The following is a 24366-nucleotide window of genomic DNA, read 5'->3' as shown; positions in this document are numbered from 1 at the left end:
CAGTTTAATTAAACTCCAATCAGTTTTTCTATCAACTTAAATTTTGAATATAAAAGGTTCTTTCCAGAGACTTTGATTTTAACACAATGCCAATGTCATCCATACTGTCTGGTCATTTCATGTTTCAGTTGCTGTTACCACCTTGGCTATTGATAGCCTGTGTCTATACTCTCTGCATATCTCTTCCAAATGACTGTTGACAGTGAAAAAGTCAGAGGGCTTGCATAGGTCTAACTTCCTTGGGTCCAGGACTGGTGGCACATGGACTCCTGGTTTCCTTAATTGTGACCCTTCGCTTTCCGGCATCATTGTTCCTTAGTGGCCGTGAATTCAAATACTTGACTTTGTCTTGCATTTCCTATTCTGAGTGAGTGTTATTTGGGTTCTTCACTACCTCTTGTAAGAATCACAGAGCTGGAAGATGGTCTGTACTGAGGGAGCAGGTAGACCACCAGTGTCTCTGATGGTGTTATGTATGTTACTGACTCATTCTGGAGGGAATTATTTTCCTGATCCGTGGCAGGGGGATAAGAACACCTACCCATCTCACAGCAGCTGTGTGTTTTTTTTAATGTATACACATAAGAAGTTTGTTTTTAGTTCAAAATTGTGTGCAAATGTAAAATGGGGCTGTGACTTCACTTCCTCTTTAGGGTTGGTCCTCCACCGGGCATTCTTTTCCAGAAACCAGTGGCAGCTTTCTGCAGTGAGGTCTGGAAGAACAGCAGGCTGAAAAGGAAATAAGTTGTTAGCATTACACTGTGAGGCTCATTCTGAACAGCTTGGATTTCTTCAAATATTAAGAATCTACATAATATTATTAGATTAAAATAAAATAATCCTGTCACTTCATCCTTAGGTATAATACATTTTTAAATGTTTGATCTTACAGTGTTTATATCATTTGTCATTAACCTCAATTGAGCGGAAGGAGTATTAAGTGAATTCATGCCCATCAGATATCTGTTAAAGATGACGGCAGACTCACAGAATATTAGTCCTCACACTTAACCATTGCCTACTTGGTATAAAATCAGATGTTCTCCCTGTAGCCTATATGTCTACTCAGCATCTATTCTCTGCTTCTGATTATTTTCAGAATCTCTATGTTACTGGGAACAGCTATGTGTCCATCCATCCAACAAAATGGACTTTTGGGGGTGGTTAGTGATATATTAGCAGAATCTATTGAGTGAGCTCTGGGAAAATTATTTAAGAGCTCTGGAATGGGCATAATCCCTTTAGCTTTTCTCTTTTTCTTCATCTTCCTGCCTGGAATGCAGTAATTATTATGGGAGCCCAATGACCCTCTTGTGAGCATGTGATAAATTTGAGGATGGAAGCTACACATGAAAGATTGTGGAACAGAGAGATATTAGGAACCTGGGCCCTGATACCATTACAGAGCCACCATCCTAGCTCATGTAATGTGAAAGGAAGACATTCTGAAATCAGTGTAAGCCACTGTTAAATTTCAAGTCTCTGCTACAGGCACCTCAATATAATTGCTAACATTCATTACCCTTCATAAAATAGGCATATTTTTTTCCTCTTTTCCCATAATCAGAAAATGACACCAACAACAATAACCAAAAAAGCATATCACTCTATGTACGTATCTGCTAGTACACATGTAAGCAAATGGATCCATGATAAGAAATATGAGGAAGCCGGGTGATCTGTGTATTTTCACTATGACTCTTATACATTCACAGGTCTTGATTACAACAGTTGCTATAAAATGATTTCCTTTCAAAACTGAAATGGATTCATTTTAAATGCAAAGAAGAAAAAGAATCTTAAAAAAAGAAAAGTCTTCCTCTGGAGTTTGATGCTGGAAACTCCCAGAACAATGGGCAACGTACAACGTAGAGGCCTCCAGTGACTGCCAGGTCACAAATGTTCCAGAAGATTAGCACTGCCATAACGCTTAATGATGATAGATGGTGATTAGGGATTATCTTTGGCTGTTTTCTCCGACTTTCTTTTTCTGACAGGTTTGTCTTAATTAAACCCAAACTGGAATGAAAAAATAAGAAAATCTGCCATTTTAACCTACTTTTTAAAAAAGAAGTCAGCCAACATAGCAAATCAGCTCTTATTTATTCAGCTTTAACAAGGAAAACAATGCCATTGGAAATTAATCACATTTCTAAAAATGAACCTCTTATGTCTTTCAGATTTATGCTTAAGTAGAAACCATTGTTCTCTTTCAGAGACTAGGAAAGCTTTGGATGTGAAAGCATGCACAATTGGAAACCTTTGCGAAGAACTAGAGGTATAGGGTGGGTAAGGGAGGCTTGCCAACATACTTACATGCACATGAAAATACATGTATGTAAAAATGTTTGGAAGACAGTGTATCATAATGATCAAGTATAGAGACTGTCATTTGCAGTTGCCAAAATAGGAGCTTAAAATATTATTTTCCTATTTATTTTTCTTGTACTTTCCAATATAATGAATATGAGTCTATTTAGTAATAAGAAAATAAAAATATGGAAGAAATACATTGAATAAGAATGGTATTTTCTGTCACTTTTGGATTTGTAATTCTCACACTGTCATAACTGAGACATTTTTATTCTCGGTGAAAACACAGACTATCTCGTCACCAACCTATATCACAGTCCTTCACATACAATGTGGTGGTTTTGCAACTATATTCCCAAAGGCTTTAATGCTCAATTCCTCTGCCTGTGAGTACATGCTAGGCCCAGTGATTCACTTCTAACACAAAGAATATGCCAGAACGTATATGTCTCTTTCATGTTCAGGTTAAAAAGATAGTGCCTCTCTTTCTTTCTCTGATCATTCACCATGGGGAAACCATCCTGCCATGTTCTTAGCTGCCTTGTGGAGAGACCCACGTGATGAGAACTAAGGCCCTAGGTCCATCAGCCCATGAGAACTGACTCCTGAGAATGACCATGGGAAAAGCTTGGAAGTGGATCCTTTTAGGCCCCTGCAAGTCTTGAAATGATTACAGCCCAGGCCAGCATCTTGACAGCAACCTGGTGAGTGACTCTAAGCCAGAACCACTCAGCTAAGCTGGACTCTGATCCCTGACCCTCAGATAGTGTGAGACTAATATTTGCTGTCTTAAACTTCCAAATCTTGGGCTAATTTGTTACACAGCAATAGGAACTAATACACACTAACATGAGCATTGCCTCTAAGTATGGGGATAAATAGTACTTGAGTAGATGAAGTTGGAGATGAAGTAGGGTAGTGTTTCAAGCAAAAACAAAATGACTAATCCTAGGTAAAAGAAGTTGGGGATATTTCAACTAAATAAAAATTAACAGTCAATCTCATTGAGAAATCGGATGAAATGATACTCAAACCTTGTGGAAGCTTTTTTTTGATGCAGGATAAAACCATTTATTTGTATATAAATTAGATTCCCTGTAGTACATCCAGTAACTCTCAACAGAAGTTTACAGTGGAGAATTATGCTGGGAATTGGAAAGAACAGAAGGGAATTGCTTATTTTTATTTTTAAAACTTTCCAAAGCATTGGAGTTGTTTTCCTGCCTAATATTATTTTTCAAATTAAAAAAAAAAAGGAATTTGTGTACAAGTCTGAGGATTAAATTCTCAAATCTTTTTTTTTTAGTTTCTTTTTAAAGAACAGTGTGTATGACAAAGCATATGTATAATCTAACATTTCTATAATGTTGTGGCAGGATCCATATATACAGAAAAAATACAGATGATCACTGTACAGGCAACCTAAGAGAAATCCAGTAAATATGAATAATTTTTTATGAAGATACCTCTACACCTAAAATAGGTACTCTGAACTCCTGGATCCTGGAGTTTGGAATTTTCTTCCCTAAAAGGCAGATCATAGTAGATATGAGAAAGCTACACTTTACTGCATCGATTCTTCATTTTGTTGTATGCAAGTGCCCTGTAATTTAACTGAGGAGGTCAGATTCTCTATCCCCAATTTTTTAGAAAGAGAACTAAACTCTGGATCCTCAAATGCAAGTTTTAAGCATAAAGAATTTAGTCTTTTCTCCTGAATGTGTTTGCTTCATTAGCTTTTGGACGGAACTGCCCTAAATGAAGAAAGAGAAGAGAGACTTGAAAACCTCCAGAATTCTTCAGAAAGACTTCCTTTGCATAGAATCGTTCATCAATTTCAACAGTAACAGAAAGTAATGGAAACGTGATCTGAATGGGTAGCTGATAGATGAGTAGTAATTTTAAACTCCATTGAAGCTGTTCACCAGATATGGGCACAGCTTGTTTGTTTATTATAAATGTTTAAACATTGTAGATATTTTTGCCAAAATTAACACATTTCTTCCCAAAGGAACGCTAGTGATATCATGAGAGTGATATGTGAAAAGCAGTTAATTTTCAACGAGTAGACAATTTGTGGCATGAATTTTTATAAATGATTTCAAAGTAAGACTTAGTATATTCACAAATTTGCAAATCTCTGTTTAGAATTGTATGGGAACCTATTCCATTAGAATGTTTATTCTTACTAAAGGTGTTCTTTCACAAAATAAAAATAAGCTAGAAGTCTCTGTCAAGGAGAGTAGTTTTTTGTTTTTGTTTTTTTTAGGTGCTCCCAACTGTCCATCCTCAATATTAGTACATTTTGTTTTCTGGTTTTCTGAATTTTATACATAAACCATGGACTCCTAGTTTATACAACTATATTTATAGCTTTTTATAACCTTTGAAACAGAAGTTCTGTGCCTGACTTTTAAATAGAGAAAATAGGTAGCTTAAAAATTAAGTCTACAGCTTTTTTTAATTGAAAACAACAGATTAAGAGTCAACCTAAGGTCTCAAGAAAAAGAAATAAGTAAAATTCTATGAAATTCTTCAGGAACTTCCTTTATAAATCTTTGAAACGTATTTCGTCCATTGGCCTCTTTTAGTGATTAGTATAGTGATATTTATTAACTATAGAATTATTATTCCAACACATATTTTGTGATTTTTTAAGAAAAAACTATTTCTCAGTGGCTTTGGAAGAACTTTACTACCCTCAAAAAAAAAAACACAAAAAGAAAGAAGAAGGAAGAAGATACAAGTAAAAGAACAGGTGAGACCTAGTGTCTTCAGGACAAGATGAGATTTTTATAATGTTTTCAGACAAAAATGATACACAGGTTAATCCATGAAAGAAGACAAAGACCAAAGAGATAGCAAAGATTCTGTGGACTACACTCTTATGCAGTTGGTTTTCAAACTGCCCTTTAAACCCAGAAACAATTTACAAGCCACTATTTTTAGCACTTTCCTGGTCCTCTTTGAGAGTAATTACATGGCCGTATTTTTCCAGTTTGACGTATCTCAAATGCACATCATTACAATTCTGATTAAACATAGAAAGTAGAAATGTTTTAACTAATGCTATATATTTAAAACATTTGAAAGAAAAATATATCAACATTTCAATTAATGATAAAGCATATATGTGTGTGTATATAAATACACATGTGCATATATATACGTCGACTATCCTAAAATAATAATCCTTCTTATGTTGTGAACTGCAGTGAGTTCTTCAATGTCTAGAATTATTTCTTCTTCTTAAAGGCCAAAGATCACCTTCCTTTGTCCGTATTACAAAAATGTTGAGTGATAAGAATCAACTTAATCTCCATCTCTAAATAAACACTAAATTGATGGCTTGTTAAAGTAGACATCTGTTCAAGGTAAATTAATCATAGAGGGTGAAAAGAATCAAATACAAGAGCAAATACTGTCCATATGAGTTAAGAAAACAACCTCTTCCCTAATTTATGGCTCTATATTTTTTAATTGACTCCTTTTAAGTACTTAGAAGAGTATGTGTCCCTTATGTAAAGCCACCGCGGGCATCATCAAAACTCCAACCTGCTGCCATGACCCAGGCTCCAACAATGTCTCATTTTTTTATATGGTTGCCTTACGCATCCAGGACACTCCAGAGTATGTTTTAAGTCAACTCACATTTTAACCAGCATTTTAAGATGTCTGAAGCACTGTCCTGGCTCCAGATTTTATCACAGGTCTTTTTATCTTAATTATTTTTTATATGTACCGTCCCTTCCCTATCATGCCTGGGGGTCCGAGGTGCTCTCACCCCTGGTGACAAGGTGGTTGTTATCTCTCTACCAGCACAAAATCAGGGTGTCCCATTTTAGCTTCTGTAACTTTACCTTTTACTCAAATCATGCCCAAGTACAACAGGTGGAAAGGGCATTTTTGTAAAACACACGGAGACCCACTGTATCCCATTTTGATACATAGAGCTTCTTGGTGAGCAGTACAGCCAAGCAGTCATTCTCTTTATGACCTAGGATCGTGTCTGCCCAACAAGAAAATCCAGGTAGCCAAATCCAAATGAAGATTGACTCCCTCAGTCCCCTTTCGGCCAGGCTGTTGTCTAGAGAGGGTACCAAGCAGGCTGGCCCACGGTTGCCTTTAAGGGAAATGAGCATCAGTTTGGAAATGGTCCTGGCAGAATCCTCCACCTCCCACATTAGTGTACAACGCTCTCCTCCTCCGATCATCACACATGAAGCAGCCGAAAGGAGATGACCCCTTTCTGAGTGTCAGCCACATGAAGGGACCAAACTACTCTATGAAGGTATGAGGAGCAGTAAGAAGTAAGGGAGGTAAAGGCAGAAATCTTGTTGAGTTACTTTTTAAAGAGGCTGTCGCAACACTCAAGAAGACCAGACGCCTGGAGGTGTCAGCAAGAACGGAAAATCCAGCAAATAAATTGTCTGTCAGTCCACTGTTGAGCAGTCTTTGCAATAAAACATGCATCATTTTCAGAGGGTGAATGATCAGGAAAGCCAAAAATCGGACACAGGTGAGTTTCAAGGGTGACGATGATGCCTCTGGAGCTGGCTGCTTAGACTGGAACAGCGACACTAACTTCAAATGGTATCAAGACTGGTGAGACACCGGGGAAAATCTCAAACCAGCCAGGGTTCCACAGATTCACCTGGTTTCTGTCCGGGGTGAACTTACCTCTTTTCTCCTCCAGTACCCCTGCATCTCTGTAATGATCGTCTCCTAATTCTTATCCATGTCAAGCATCAGAGGAGAAGATAATATTCATTTATTTATCTTTTCTTCATGTTGTTATGATGCCTTTGACATAACTTGATGCCTTAAACCAAAGAATGAATGTCTAAGAGTTGGAATTTTAAGTAGGGCAGAAAATCTATGTTTTTGAGCCTTTGCAGTACTGTCAAATCATATAGTAAGTTTGCAAACATTCCTCTGTGAGTTCAAGCATGATGGGGGATGTTACTGTCTTTGCCGCCTTATATGATGAGTGCAAACAACAGCATCAGTGTTTGGCATAATAATAATAGACCTAGCGTTCAAAAGAATGTTCACATTGTACAGAGCAACTTGAACACTGTGGTTTCATCTACCTCCTCCAACACCCTGGAGGAAGGCAACAGCCCTTTTTATAAGTAAGAATATGTGACATCCATTATTCATTCTCGAAACAGTAGAACCAACGCTGAAACTGGCATCTCTGATACTGAAAACCTGGTGCTTTTCCAGAGCTGTCATTAAAGCTTTCCTCTGAGAAATAAAGGATGATTACAGTCTTTTGTTTTGCATGTGTAGAGATCTTGCTATGTAACTTGTAAATGCTCACAAGAAGCTGGGGGATTTTTGATACTTAATGACAAGATTGGGTCAACTACTCTAAGGCCATGGAGTCTCAAGTTCTCATTAGATCCTTTTGATGTTGGAGATGATTGTGCGCACCAGCGGATGCGGAGGGTTGATTTGACCCAGCCTGTCATTCCCCTGCTCCCTACCCCCAATTACCTGCATGATGTATTGGTAGAGCGGGCAATGCTACTGAAGAATTCTTTCAGCTGAGGCTGAGGATTGAAAACAATCCAGTAAGTTTTCTCTGCATTGTTCACTAGGTCTTTGTTTTATCTTCCAAAGGTTTGATGTTGGATAATGAATAAATCAGGATAAAATATGAATGCCCCCTCTGTAAGGACCCAGCGGGAAACATCGGCTGTTGAGCCAGATCTCAATCAGCAAATGAAAGGGGTTCATTTTGGCATCAAGACCAGGCCTGTGAAGTTAGCTTGTTTGAAGAAAATTCAAGATGAAAAAGGAAGTATGTGTGCATGGTGTGTATGTGTGAGAGAGAGATAATAAGTAGGTTTAGAAAACGTTCGTTTTGTGGAAGCACTGCATTTTATAGGAAACAATTTAAATAATTTTCTTGTAATGTGTTCTTCAAAAATATTTACCAAGTAATCTATTGTTTGCCTATTCTTAATTAAATTGGCTTAAATGTTTCATAAATGCACATAATATTTTACCTCTTGGAGGTTAAGATTCTTTTGAAGCTCATATACATACATAAAATATTTATGTTGCTGGCATAAAGTGTTGCTCAGCGTCCTAGAAAAAACTGGAGCCATTTGTAAAACAGAAAATTGTATGGAGACTGGCTTTATGTGGAATTACATGAACAGGGTCATAGACTTGGAGTTAGGACATAAGAGTTTGTTTCCCTTATTATCAAATGTAAAGCTGTTTCTCTCTTTCTGGTCTCCTATACATACAATACTTTTTTTAAAGGTTGCTCTATATTGTTACTTTGAGGACAGTGCCGTAAGTGACTCAACCACGGTAATTTAAAGCAGGATCTGGGGCTAAGAGCACTCGCATCTGTGATGGCCTGCCAGCCCCTGCTGCACTCACCGTTCTTCTCGTGTCCGCCCCACCACGAGTGCTGTCCCAGGCAGTCAGCAGCTCCCAGCTCTTCCTGTCATCCTCCCTGTGGGTAGACGCTGGCTTTTGCTCGTGGGCTTCCCTTCATCTAGGGCATGCCTGAAAGGAAGGGATGGAAGCTTTGGCAAAGCCTTCAGTTCTAACTATGCAGGAGGGGTGAAGTTCACTCAAGGAAAAATTGTCAAGTAGACAAAATGTTGCTCTGGTATCCCCTTCTATGCACTTCTCCCCTCTCTGCTGTGTCCTTCTTTGCACCCCATTTCAGGATCTAGGACGGCTATGCAATGCATCTTGAGGAGCAGTGGGGATGCCGGTGAGGAGCCACTCATCCCTTTTGTACATCCATCACCTTTTACTTCCAGGCTCATTTAAAAGCTAAGCTGCCTTTTCAACTGTATAGCCCAGAACTTAATTTTTAAATGAAAAAAATCTGAAGGTCCAGCTAACATGAGGGAGAGATACTTTTGGGAGGCAAAGACACTCCCCCAAATAAACTATCACAGGTAGTTTCTCATGTTCAACATTAACATGTAACATGCCATGAAGGCAGTGCTTTCTGAAAGTTCTTTACGATTCCCTACCCTGAAGTTGCCACTGTAGTCTTGGTTCAGACACTGAGCACGCAATAGTAATTCTTGTCCTTACTTATTTTGTTTGACATGGTAAGTGACCTGGCTCAGTGTTGGATCAATGTATGTTTAAGCAGAGTGAACGTGGGTACACAGAAAAATATATGTAGCAGGTCCGTCATCTTGTTATATAGACATTGCCATTACAGCATTTTTTTCTTTCAATCTGTGATCAGATACATGTTCTTTTTTGATATCAAGAAATTAAGATGTAGATAAGGCAGCTAACTTCTGAAACAGTGTGACTGAATGACATTAAGGAAAGAAAAAGACTTTTCTATTCCTTTGAGAGAAATTTTAGATGTAAGAATGTTTAAATAAACAGGGTTTCTTGAAGGGGCAGGAAGAGTAACACAAGATGGACAGGTATGTATTATACAGACTGTAAGATCAAGATGCATTAAATTAAAAGCAATTTCCTTTTGTATTTTATCTAACTGCAACTGACATTCAATATATTTACTTAAATTTTTCTCTTGACCTTTTCTCATCACTTCCTTTTTTTTTTTGTGACTACCAAAGCTGAGATTTTTATCTATTAATTAGTAGCAAAGACTCAAGTTAGAGTTGCCTGGGGCAAGCATGGTTAAATGCTACACTGCTACCATATAGTTAACTGACATTCAACATGTGAGAGAGAGGGGGAGGGAAAGAGGAAGGGGAATAGAAAGAGAGACAAAAGGAGAGAAGAAAGAAAAGCAGAAATTTACTAGAGGAAAAGTATCCACTGTAGGAAAATGTATTATATTAATAAATAATAAGTTGCAGTTCTTTATAATATCACTAGGTGGCATGTGATTGATTTAACAACAACAACAAAAAACTAGAGAAGAGCCAGGAAAGTTACGACTTTAAAAAATAGCTCGAAGTTATCTGTATTTATTTTCATATTGATTTGCACAGTTCACATTTCTGATATCTCAAATTTGTGTTGGGGATAAAATGATATAGTACATGTAAAAGTGCTGTTAGTGCCTGGTATACAGTCAGCACTCAATATGTGTGAATTTATTTTTGTGTAATTAGAGTAGGAAGTGGGTTTTTTTTGACTGCTTCTGTTTCTATTCAAATGCGTAACCATATGGTTCCAAATGGTTTATAGAACCGTTTAAAACACAAAAATATAAAGTGACAGAAAATCAATTTAAGCCTTTTGTGGATATGCTTCTAATTGTTTCTAAACTTCAGATAAATATTGTTTGTGAGAACTATTGCTATCTGAATTCCACAAAATCTTAAATTTGATGAAAAAGATTCCCCAAAATGTACTGAATTCAAGTTTCTAAAATGTATACACATGTGTGTCACCTACGTGCTTTCATAACCTGTAGCATATTTACCCATGTTTGTTTAAAAATTGATGAATTACCAAAGTTCACTCCCCCCTTTCTCTATGAAAAATACACCTCAATGCAAAATAGTTTATATGTAGTAGATTAGAAGAGAGAAGAATGTCAAGTTGCAGCAACGCCTTGGAGTGTTGCTGATATTGGTACACCCTGGAAAGGCAAAAGCAGCTAGTAAATAAATGTGCATATTGCTCATTTTCACTTCTCAAGATCTGAAAAGGAGAGAATTCACTTGAAACCAGGTCCAAAATATTCATGTCAATTTTCTGCTGTAATGGGTCATTTAGAGACAAGTTGAACATGCATTTGAGATGACTTCTCAAATAAAAGTTTAAGTCACTTCCTTTCCTAATGAAAAAATATGGAAAAGTAATTAAAAAGAGAAAAAATAGCAAGTTTCCATTCTTAAAAAAAAAGAATGGAAACTTTATTGAATATCTACTCTTTAATAAACACTGCAGATATATTATTTAAATCATAACAACCTATTCAAAATATCATGATCATATATTATACATGAAGAAAATTTAGTACGTTTAAGTAAAAATCTTGCCCAAAGTCACTCACCTTGTGAGTGAGAAAACTTGGATGGAAATTAATGGACAATCACATTAGGTTGCCTCTGATGAACATTTCTAATTAGCAATTTTTCTGGAAGGTAAATTAGAAGTGCCACCAAGTTCCATAAAACTGAACCCACTATTTGTTGATCATAGTTTTACGAATGAAGAAAGAAATTTTACTTGTTCTTGTATATGGCCTTGGGGTTATGGCCTTGCACTGGCCTTGGGGTTATGCCTTATAATACAAGTTAAAAATGGATCAAACATATTCAGAGTAAAGAGATCACAAATGATATTTGAGTACTATAAGAATAATTTAAAGTATTATGGATAAAATGGTTACATGAGTGTATATACACATGTCGAAACTCATCAAGCTGTACATATAAAAAATAAAGAAAAAGAACAAAATATTATAGGAGGCACTTCTGCTTCTAGTAGTGTAGACTGGATAATTTGTACCCAAACTATCATGCAAATAACTAAAACACTGGGATACAGGGGCAGAAATCATGTTTTCTGAACATACTGGAGAGTGGAAAAGAGTTAAAGTTGGCCAGACCAGAATTTGGGAGAGGAAAAAGCCCCAGTGAGGTCAGCCTGGGATTTGGGGTGCTTTCTTCTGGGCATGTGCCACTCAGGACAGGAGAGCCAAGACATGCAGAGGTGAAGTAAGCACTTCAACAGTCTGGTGTAGACAGGCATGAGGGGACTGGAATCCAGGAATCTCCAAAAGAGGAGCAATTGGAGGACCTCTCTCACATTACAGTTGGGACTGCAAAGGATTCAGAGTGGAGCTCAGGTTCAAGTAATCTCAGCCCCTCAATTTGGACTGAGGCAATCCCAGGTTTCTGGTGTCTCCATGCAGCTAGCAGAAGCAAACTAAAAAGACTTTGGAACAAGATCCCGTGTTTGGTCTCAAGTTATTTCTCCAAACAGTTTTTGAACTGATATCCAGATCATCTGAACATAACCGGACAAATAAGGAGACAAGACAGAGTAAGTGAAAACCAGTCACAACAACAAAACATAGTGTCACGGTCTGAATGTTTGCATCCTCTCCAATTTCATATGTTGACATCCTAAACCACAAAGGTGATGGTATTTGTAGGTGGGGCCTTTGGGAAATGATTAGATCATGAGGGTGGAACCATCCTGTATGGGATTAATGCTTTTATAATGGAGACCTTTCTAGCCTCTTGTGTGTGTGGATACTAGGCGAAGTCTACAGCCTGGAAGAGGGCCTTCACCCAACTACGCTGGCATCTGATTTTCAACTTCCAGCCTCCAGAACTGTGAGAAATGAATTTCTATTGTTTATAAACCACTTGGTCTGTGCTACTTTATTACAGCAGTCTGAATGGATTAAGGCAGACAGAAACAGGACTACAGGGGCTCCAAGTATCAGAAACAAAATTTGCAAGAATTATACACCTGTAAGGTGAGAAAAGCCAGAGTTAAAATTTTCAGGAGAAAACTGCAAACTATAAAAAGTAAACAAATGGAAATTCTAGAAGTGAAAATTAAAATAACTGTAATGAGGAGCTCAGTGGATTTAAAAGGAGCTGAGAAAGAATTTTAGTGGAAAAGCTTAGTGAAGATATTTGGAATAATGCATAGAAAGACAAAGATAAGGGGGAAAACACACGTGCAGGGTGGGATAAGAATGCTTAGCATAACTAGTAGAATCCTAAAGGACAGAGAAGAAAAAGGGAGCAGAAACAATTTGAAGAGATAATGGATGTGATCTGTGTTAACACTGATGAAAGACATAAAACTATTCTTCAAAAAAACTATGAACAAGAAGCAAGTTAATAAAAAAGAAAATAACCCACACCTAATCACATCAGAAACTACTGAAAACTAAAGACAGAGGAAATATGTAAGCAATCAGAAAGTTAAGAAGAAAACTGTAATGATTATATTCTAATGCGTGACAGTCAAATTAAAACTTAACTTCTCTGTAGCAACAATAGAAATCAGAAGACAGCTGAATGATATTCTCAAAGTGCTGAAAGGAAATAACTGCCAACGAGAATTCTGTGCACAGCAAAAAATGTCTTTAAAAAATTAAATTGAGAAAAATAATATTTTCAGACAAACAAATGCTGAAGGAATTATCACCAGCAGAGCTTACTAATGGGAAGAAAGAACCTCTTTAGAAGGAATATATGGGACCTCAGATGGAAGATCAGGGATGCCAGGTGGTAGAAAGAAAAACAATAATGGTGAAAATGAAAGTAAATATAAATAAAGTTGGATGGCATAAAAACGATAACCTATTGATGGTTTATATGCCATGTATTTACTTATATATAATTTAATATATAAATTATATAACAAATGGTTATTTATGTGTTTATTTGCAGTAACAAGGGGAAAAAAGCTCATAAGTTGGAAGGTGGGTATATTAAGTTTTCTAGGGAATAGTCGAGAGAGAGGCACAGGGAGAGGGAGAATTCATGGATAGCAACTTAAGAATTGGTGAATCATTTTCCTTGCTCCTCTCCTTTCCCATTACTGTTCTAAACAAGTCAGTCCAAAGCCATTAGCTGGAGATAAGCAAATCTCTGCCATGACCCCAGAGCAAGTATGAGAGGTTTTAAAAGGGGGATCATATTAAAAGAAAGGGATAGCAAGGATCTTGGGTTTCATATATTTATACATAAGGAAGGAGGCAGCCTCCCACAGATATGAAAATCATGCGAGCTTCATGTCCCCAGATATAAAGAAGCATGGTGATCAATTGTTTTAAGTATACACGTAAGAACGCTTCTCTACGAAGTATCAACTCTTACTGTAGAAACATATGCCACAGATCACTAATAGAAATGCTTTTTATGACAGCTTAGTCTGTGTCTTCAAAGCAGCCAGTCACATGTGGTTTTGTTAAGGGATGTTTATTTTGTGACACCAGCCTGAAAAATCTTAAATTCAAAGATCTTCAAGGCACTGTGATTCATCTTCAAGGATGGCGTGGAGATGAGGGTGAATTCTCAATGTTTTCTTCTTTGCTGATGAATGCATTTAGCAGCTGTTCAAAAAGAAATTATGTTTGATTATGGTTTTTTGCTTTTCAAATACCATCCTAAGTTATTAAAGAGTGTTCTAGGAAGTGAATTCACCCCCGTCTTCTCAGTGTGTTGACAGGTACTCATTTTAAAGAAAAATTCAAAAGAAAGAATGAAATCATGTGATCATACAATACTGCTCAGGGAGGGGGCCATTTTGGCCTACAGTCTAACCTGACCTGTACTTCAGTCTGTGCCCTGCATGGAGCCCAGAGGGCCTTTGTCCAATCTGCACGGTGTCACTGTGCAGATTAGTCTTGGCCCTGGATTGTCCCTCAAATCAGCATTGGCACTGTTACAGAAGATCCACCAAGCCGTGAGCATTTCTTCTCTCAGTCATCCCAAGGACTGTCCAGTGATTTCCTCCTGACTTGCATCTCTATGGTGGAGGGACTCTGCTCAGGCCCACAGGTTTAATTTTCTGCCCTCTTGGGAGACACAGCAATTTTTATAGGCCCTCAAACACCACTCAAGGCATTTGAGAAATTTAACAGTGTTTTTTCCAGAACTCTTTTGCCCGGGACCACCTTGCCTCTTTAAATAACTTTCTGTCAGTTTTAGCTGAAGCCCCAAAAGGTCAAAAACAAAATATTTAGCAGCTGTGTGCACAGTTCAAACCAAGTGCTGTACCATTTAAGGCTTGTAGAAGTGAACCCCCCCCCCCCAACCTTTTGTAATGATGTCCAGAATAAACATACAAAAGAACTGAGTTTGAAGAAGTTTAGAGAATGTCTTAGCAGAGGTGTGCTGGAATGCTGTGGAATTTCCCCTCCCTGGCCCCACCTCAAACCCAGTGACAGACTCTTCAAGGAAGCCATTCAGAGAATACTCTCCTGAAACCTATGGCGTTTGCACATCTTTTTAGAATATGATCCCATGCAACTGACGCCCCACCAGCATGACATGACCCTGTGGACCACTACTGAAATAGAGATGGCCCCTAGAGGTGAAGAAAATGACATGATAGTTGACCTCATCAGCAATAGAGTAGGATGTGATAAATACTCTAATAGAGGCACAAAATGTTGAGAGTTACAGAGTAAGGAATGGTTAGTCCTGCCTAGAGGAGTTTATGACAACTGATAAAGGTTGGGGAGGGATGATATGTGATTGGAGTTTCCAGAAAACTGAGGAAGAATGGCCAGAAGTAGTAGGTGTGCTGTTTCTGATGAACGGGAGACCAAGCATGCTTAGATATTGGCAGGACGTTGGACGTTGGACGTTGCTGAAGCTTGGGGAGTATGGATGTCAGAGTACATGATCAAAGATGGGCAGGAGAAGCAGAAGTGGAGTATTTGATGGCTTCTTAAGTGTAACTCTGGGGGGGAAATCCCGGGGCAAAATACCTTTGAAATCAAAATCAGTCAAAGGGAGAGGTAAAGTGGGAGAAACCCATTTATTGTTTACAAGCAGTCACCCCCTTCTGCTCGCCTGTGTCTCTTGCAACCCAGCTGCAGATGGAGAGCCCCACCCAACCTCTCAGATCCAGATATGCCCTCACTTTCCCTTGTAATTATCTATTGATATGGAGATGGCCTACTTCTCTCCACTCTGGAAACACTTATTGATATGGAGATGCACTAAGGCCAGGTGAGAGATTCTGGAAATATTGCAATTTTACTTACATTAAGTCATCCAGATATTCCAGAATATTCCAAACTGAAACTATGTGAATAGAAGGTCTTTTTTCTTGTATGATGTAAAGGTGAAATGACCACTAAATCTGATGAGGAGAATCTTTGACAATGAATACTTTAAAATGCACATTAAACACAGTGACTTATAACAAACTCATATTAGATGACAGGTAAAGGCCAACTCTGCTTTCCACCTGAAAGGACACCTTTGAGAACCACTAAGTTCTGGTGTTCAGCTTTTTGATACCATACGTTTCCACAGAAAGTACCAGTGGGAAGTTCTAGGTATGGACGTGAGTAGTAGCATCTATATTTTTACTTCAAGATATTCTCACCTAAAAATCTCAGGGAAAATGTATTGGAGAAATATAGGAATACTTAATTTCTTCTTGAGCTGATTTTCTTGATAGTATAAAAATGCCAAAAATACAGGTTTTTTTCCCCCTCTAGTAATTTAATTGACTAGATTCTAGGCCACAGCTTTCTGGTGTGAAATTTTTTTCAATGTGTGATATGTTGAGAGATTTTTATCCCTTCACAGAAGAGGAAATTGAGGATTGAATATGTGGTCTTCACCACTTTATTTCCTAACAACTAAAGAGAAATAATCAACCTACCCTAAACTTCTTGGAAAATACCTCAAATTCTTTCAAGAGATCCAAGTCCATGGTTACTTAATCAAGATGCTGAGATAATGTTTGCCTCACATTTAAGTGTTAGAGTTGATTGTGTTGGAATTCCCCCTCCAGGCTCCTCTACAATAGGCACTTCCACATTCTTTTCAAATTGTCACGTCCAAAAAAGATCCTTCAGCCGATAATCAAGCTTCATTTACAGTCAGGTGCCTCCCCTCTGAGTCTGAGCTTAAGCAAGAGCAGCCGGCACACCAGGAAAGCTTGGGCCCAGCAGGTCGCATGGTGTGTGCTGAATGATTTCTGTCCTCTGTGACTGCGGAATAGACTTTACACAGTGATTTCTCAATTATGCCATCGAAGAAATAGTGGAATCTTAGAACACAACTGGTTCCTATAACCCAGTTCTGAAAATTTGGAGATTTCAAGTCTTGTCCCTCTGTCTTCCAGGCATCTTTTTTTTTTTTTTTAACCTCTAAACCTATTTTTATTACAAGATTATTGTGGAAAATGCTTTATGTAAACTGGTAAATTATCTAATGATTTTTTTGTTGACTTGGAAACATCATGTGATATTTAGCTATCAAGTGAATGAAATTTAAGGGAGGGAAACATACATTGAAGTAAAATATAATCTTCGTGCTGTTTTTAAGAAAATCAAAGTCATGTGTATTTACTATAATCAGAAATATACAGGAAAGAAGCCTATATCATGTAAATTTTTGTCTAAAATTGGAATTTTACCTCTATATGTATTTAACAGACAGTAACTTACATTACAGTGGTTTTCATGAAAATTAACAAATTAGCCTGAATACCATGATGATTAATTATTACAAAGAAGATTATTTTAAGCTTAATAATTTGCTATGCTTCACTGGGGACATCTAAGAAACAAAGAAGCATAGATAATGTTACCAGATACAATACAGGAGGGCAACAAAATTTAAAAACTGGTAAAATTTATGCAATAGGTAACTTTCCAGCAGGAGCTGGATCCAGGCATCTTTTTATCAAGCTACATATAATGTCTTTCGCTAACGTGCAGCTGGAGTGGTGGAGTTATCTTGTCACTTGACAATATTGTCAATTGTCTTTGCTGAGACTCCTGAGTCAGGGCAAACAGGAAGACTGGCTTTCCAAGACCTTTCCTTCTCACTTCCTGCCCCCTACTATTCCTCCTGGTGAATGTAATTCCATCTCCTCATTATGCATCCAGTCAGCAGGTAAAATCCATGGCCCATGACATAAGCCTTTCTGTTACTTCTCTTAAACATGAAAATACACACAATTATTATATTTATATTTTTGTAACTTAAGATTAAGATAACCCAGAGTCAGTGGCATAATAGAAACTATATCATAACAATAACAGTGCCTTATTTGGAACAAAATACTTTCTGGCACAAAAGAAATAGCTCAAGACATATGTTCTACTAAAGAAGATAAGCTACAAGCAGAAAAGAGATGTATTTCATGAAAACCCTAAAATCTTTAAACATATTCTTGCTGTGATTTTGTTTGTTGGAAATACATATTTAATATGAACATAATACACAGTTTGAGTATGCATTAAATTCATAAAATTTTAGTGACCACCAAGGCTGCTTGCAAACACTGCTTATGAACATCACATTTTCTGATTTATAAGAAAGCCCTCTCATTCAATCAAATTTGGTTGAATAATTTTTCAAAGTGATCTTGATAATTAGTGGGGATTAGTGCTTTTTATTTCAACTCATATGCCTCTCAGCTAAGTAGACAAATAACTCTCTAAGCTAAGACTAGAGTTATTTGTGGAAAGCAAATAATATAAATTGGATGCATTGAATTATATTTACCATTTAGCCTAAACAAGAGCATATTACACACTATGTGTAATCGGCTCAAGCATTAGTTCACATTCAAGTCTATACATGGGTAAAATTATAATATTTCCAGAATATCTTGCCTGGCTTTAGTGCATCCTCAGGGGTGGAGAGAAGTATGGCTTTAGTACATTTGCATATCAATAGATGTTCCTCAGGGGTGCAGAGCCATTAATCTCCATATCAATGGGTAATTACCTGGCAACCAAGGGCTTATCTGAACCTGAGAGGTGAGGGGGAGGACTGGTTGGCTTCTGCTGGAGCAGGAGAGAGAAACGGCCTCGGACTGCAATTTGTAAGCAATAAATGGGTTATAAACTTTATTTCTCCCTTCCACTGATTTTGGTTTTAGAGGTATTTTGCCCTGGAATTTCTTCTCCCCAGGCTTACACTATAGAACGTCCCATTTTGCTGATTCACTGCCCCCTCCCCACTGTTACCAGTCTATGAAGTATTTACTTAATATTTGGTATCCTTAAAAATAAGATAAATCAAACCAAATAAAATAGTTTCACTAGAATCCTAATCACAAAAGGTCTCACAAAGAGTCAAATGTCGTAGCCCCTTATTTCCTTGGCTTACTTCCCTTGGGGTAAAGATTCAGATTCATTAGCATATTATTAAATGCCTACTATATACCAGGTGCTGGTTTACACACTTTCACATGTGTAATCTCATTTATTTTTCAACAGAAAACAAAAAAATCCTCTCACTGGTATCCATAAGAGGGGAATTTGGGATTTTTGAAACCACTCAAGTTCTGGTTTGGGTCATACAAAATGTGAGTAATTTATTTTTATGGATTGTGCTTTCAGAAAGATTTTGGTCTGATTATTTCAGTAGGTATACTTGCCATGCTTCCTGAAACAAAGTGAATTTGTTTCACATCTGTTCTGTGTCCACATTACTTTACATTATCTTGATATAATGGACGTTTGTTTTGCTTACTTAGGCTGCAGCCCTAAAGTCTGCTTAGTATTGCTTCTCGTTTATCCTAGATGCTCTGCGATTTCTCCAGGAACAGTAAAAAAAGTATGCATGGTGTCAACAGCACAGTCTCTCCTTTGATCTTTATCACGATGCCGCTGAACCTTTCACTTTCACGTAACAACTGGCATTTGTAGACATCGCCTCAAGTATGTACATAGAGTAAACTTCTTGAGCTCTTACATCAAAGATTTTACAGAGAAACTAGGGAAGAATTAGCAAATTTCTATAGCTGAAAAACCTGCCATCCAAATATGTAGTAACAAATGTTTAACTACAAGAGCTTTCTCCTCGAAGTCTCTAAGAACTTCCTTACTATTACCACCAATCACTCATGACTCATTGTTCTCTCTCTACAAATCATTCTTGTAGAAAATTAACTCTAATGATACACATCTTAGAAAAAATACAAGTCTCCTTCACCTACCTCCCCTTCCATTAGGGCTGCATTTTTTCTACTCCCCTTTGTAACCAAACTTTATAGAAAATGCTAAACTGTGTCCTGCCTCTGTTTGCTCACTATCCAGCCATGCTTCAGCGCATTCCATTCTGGTTTCTGTATCCAGCACAACAAAACTGCTTTTATCGGTGACTTACACTTTTCCAAATCCCATTAGACTTTTTTGCTGGTGCCATTCAGATTCTCAGAAGCATTTGACATAGTTATACTATCAGTACTTCCCAAAATAATCTTCTCTACTGCCTTTCATGGGCCTTTCTATCTCTGCATCTGTTCCTTCTATGCATTTCTTGCTTTTCCTTATTTAACTATACTGTAAAATTTGGAAGTTGCAAGGGTCAGATCCTAGACTTTCTCATAACTCTCTACAGTCTTCCTTTAGTTGTTTTATCCGTTCTTCTGACTTTAAATGCCATCAATATAGTAAGATCACTCTCCCAACCAAAAGAGAAAAATTATTTCTCGCTTAGCAGAAAGGTAGAATGGGAAAGTATAATTTGGGACCTTTAGAGTCCATCTCATTTTGCCAAAAAATATCACATATTATTTTTCTATTTTGTCTCACTGTTAAGTATTTGAAAGTACTCACTGAAATACTTCCTACCATTATTTCCCTCTCCTTCTGTGTTGTCTTCATTCTCTAACTTTTCTAAGCATTCATTGAGTTACTGTGAACCCTACAGAGGTATGAACACCACACCCAGCATGGCTCTGTGTTTGGTGATGCATAATTATTTGAGACTTGGTGTGACATGATATTTACAATCCAGAACATACCTATTAGAAACATAAGAAATACACACATGTAATATTTACATGTCAGGACAGACAGTACTTCATATGCTTATAAATATACATGTAATAATTGGTATGGCATTCAGAGGAAGAAGAGGTAATTATCAGCAGGAGTCATCTAAGAAATTAGATCTATAAGATCCTTTCTGCCTCAAGATTGTTGTTTTAATCATTCAAAGGAACTTCTGAATGGTCCTATCTTACATAATCAGTAGTCTTGGTATATGATCAACTCTTTGTCCCAACAATTCCAAGTAAGACAATGTCCCTAGTCAATTAGGAATATAAATTAATCCATGATGTTTTCAAAATGTTGTTCATAGGGAAATATTAGCTCTGTATATCCATGATGAAATAGCCAAGTATATTAATTTTGATACATTGTTATGATAGACTATTCAACAGCATATTGAAGAATAGTACATATACCAATTATGTAAAATATGACTATAAAAATAAAAGGTAAAGATATGAACTATGTGGAATAAGAAATTAATAGTAATATCTGGATAGTTTATTTTTTTGGTGATATTTGATTATGTGTTTCTCTATATTAACATTTTTCATAAATATTAAAATACATAACATATACTTGCCTAATCACTCCAAAAAACTTTCCTTTTATTGAAAAAAAAGCAGTGTTGATTCCTCCCATGCAGACACTGCTAGTAACAGATCATTCACTAGTTCTTTTTAGTTGCACATAAACTAAAACCTTAACTTAATGGTGTGGCATATGTCCTGAATATTTGTAATTATTTATCTTATTAATTCCTAGAATGTAGAAGTTAAGCCTGATATCTTTGTTCTATTTCATGTCCATAGGCAAACATATGATTAGTAATGAGTTTTATTTTAGTTTCTGTTTCATTTATTTATTTTGAACATTTTTATTATGGTATATAAAGTTAAAATTGAGTAAAATGAATCACTTCAGTCTAAAGGAAAATAATAAAATTAAAATACATGTTTTCATTGCGCACATTAAAAATATTTCCTTTGCATTTTAGTGGGTGGCTTTCCTGAGAACCCCAATGAATAACCACCCATGTGCAAGTTCATTGTTATTAGAATGGCCCCAAAAAAGTGAATATATCAGTCACACTCCCACTGATGATAGGATGAAAAGTTCTAGCTGTTCCATACCCTATAAACCTAACATTGATAAATTTTCATGTAATTTTAATTATTATTAACTTGATGAATATAAAGTTAAATTCTATTTAAGATATAAAGTTCCTTTCTCTGATATTCAAAGAGGTGAACTTGTTTATATAAGTTTATGACTTACTTGCCTTTATTTTTCTGTGAAATACTTTTTGATGTTTTTCAACCACTTTTCAATTAGATAATCATTTTTATTGATGTATAGATGTTATGTTATATATTCTGAGTAAAAATCCTGGGTTAGTTACAGATATTATTCCATCAATGTGTGGCCTACATTTTTGCTCTGTGATCTAGCAAACCACTTCTGGATCATTATTGATATGGGTCAGAAATTTTATCATGAATTTAAAAGTGTTTGCATTCATACATTAATTACTACTTACATATATAAAACATTTGCACTGTGGGGTTGTCTTATTGTTAGGGAAATCAGTTCTAAGAAATAATTCTACAATAATAAAATTGGCCTATGAGTGTACATTTGAAAGCAAAAAAATAGAAAATAAAGCAGTGCTTCAAGTTACCTAACTAGGAATCAGAGCTTCATTTGCTTTAGAAATAGATGAAACATAACACAAAAAGATGGCCCCCTGTGTACGGGTGGTCAGCAAGGAGATTCATCTCAAACTAGGCTATGCGATATGCCATACAGATAATGTAATATGACCAGTATATTTCTTGAAAATTTGTCATGCAAAGCGTTGTCCTGTTTAACAGTTTCTCTGCACACTAAGGTATTGCCCCGGCACATTCAGTGTAGACAAAGAACCTGTTGTTCATACGGAAAGTCTCCCCACCGCTTGTCACGTTATTTGATACCTCACGGCCGAAAGTAATCCGAAGATGTCTGGAAGCTGAAGCAAAGAAATGAATGAGGCTGTTAGGATGTTTGTACTCAGGCTCTTGGGTGGGAAAGTTAGTAAACTGTGCTTTTGAAGATTTATAGAGATGAGTATCTGTGGTGCGTTCATTTATCCTTGGCCCCATTCCCACATCGTATTCCAGATCTTGCCGTTAGGTTTAAGTATGCATTTCCTGGACTCCTGAGACCTGCACCTGGGTGGGAGCTCATTTGCGGATCTTAGATACAGAGTCTTTGTTTTTCTTGTGTGTAAGTGAGAGCTGTGAAGCATCATGTGAATCTTGGAGCTTCCTGGACTAGAGTAAGAAAGGGCCCAACACTTAGAGGCACTCACGTGGCACAAAAGAATACATGGAGTGATTGTCTGCAGAGATGGTCACCCTCTCCGTGTCCATGCATGCTGCTCCTTCCATCGAGCAGGGGTGTGTGTGCCTCACCCTTTGAACCTAGGCTAGCCTTTGATTTACTTTGAAAGAATGTAGCAGAAGGGATGTTCTGGAACCTCTGAGCCTAGACCTTAGGAGACCTTGTAGAGTCCTTCTTTGTTATCTCAGAAATTAACTTCCATTTAAAGAAGTCTGACTGTCCCTGGAGGATGGGAGATTCCAAAGGGAGAGAAAGAGGCCCAGCCTGCCCCCAGCTGTTTGAGCCACCTCAGGGGAGACAATGGACATGTGAGTAAGGTCATCTTGGACTTTCCAGCAGCCTCCACATGGAGAAGGACCCAGCTGGACCCAGCCAAACCCAGCCGATTCTCAGAATCATGAGAAATAATGAATTGTTCTCTTAAACTGCTATCTATGGTGGGAGTTGGTAATGCAGCAATTGATGAGGAAAACAGAATCCTACTGCATTTGGCATAGCAGATAATCTAAATTCATCCCACTGTCCTCAGTGAATCTGTTTTTGTTTGTTTATTTATTTGTTTTTTGACAACTCTTTACTGTATTTGATACCTCTGATTATGTCTTTTCCAAACTTTCATTTCCACGGCCCCACTCTCTCCGGATTCTCTTCTTCTTCTTCTTCTTCTTTTTTTTATTGATACACAATCTTATGTTGTATACAACACAGTGGTTCAGCAGTTACCCATATTATTAACTCCTCACCCCCACTAGTGCAGCTACTATCTGTCAACATAGAAAGATGTGACAGAATCATTGACTATATTCTCCATGCTGTACGACTATTCCCATGACCAACTTAAATTGTGATTGAGAATTATCAAGCCCCTTCCTCATCTCACTGTTACATGTGGATGATTCCAAGGTCTGTCTCCTTTTTGTGGTATATATTCTCTTTCATGCCTCCCTCCAGGACTTATGTCTTCCTCAATCTCTATTTTCTAAGCCTCCAAAATTTGTAACTCAAACCATATCCCTTTTCTCTCTTTCAGACTCTCACCTTCAACTATGTGCTGGAATGCTGTTTAAGTATCAAAGTGTTTCAAACTTGGTCCTAACTGAAGCTCCTGGTTCCTAAATCCTTACCTAAAAGTTGTGTGTGGGGTTTTTTTTTTTTTTCATATTATCACTTAATCTAGTCCCTTACTTTGTGCTCTAGCTATTCTGGGCCACACATCTGAGGTGATCTCCCTA

General features: G+C 37.2%; 1 long non-coding RNA gene across 1 annotated transcript in view; it reads right to left on the bottom strand.

Annotated features, from left to right (window-relative positions):
- Positions 1–8751: 8751 nt before the first annotated feature.
- The window catches only part of LOC130680172 (uncharacterized), a 55595-nt gene continuing 39980 nt past the window's right edge, over positions 8752–24366 (bottom strand). Inside the window, exon 3 of the long non-coding RNA XR_008993231.1 lies at positions 8752–8844. This is a non-coding gene — a long non-coding RNA (uncharacterized LOC130680172). The remainder of the gene's footprint in view (positions 8845–24366) is intronic.

The sequence above is a fragment of the Manis pentadactyla genome, chromosome 13, assembly GCF_030020395.1.
Source record: "Manis pentadactyla isolate mManPen7 chromosome 13, mManPen7.hap1, whole genome shotgun sequence".
Classification (NCBI taxonomy): domain Eukaryota; kingdom Metazoa; phylum Chordata; class Mammalia; order Pholidota; family Manidae; genus Manis; species Manis pentadactyla.
Note: the sequence above shows the minus strand (reverse complement) of the source record. Positions and strands in the feature narration are given on the sequence as shown.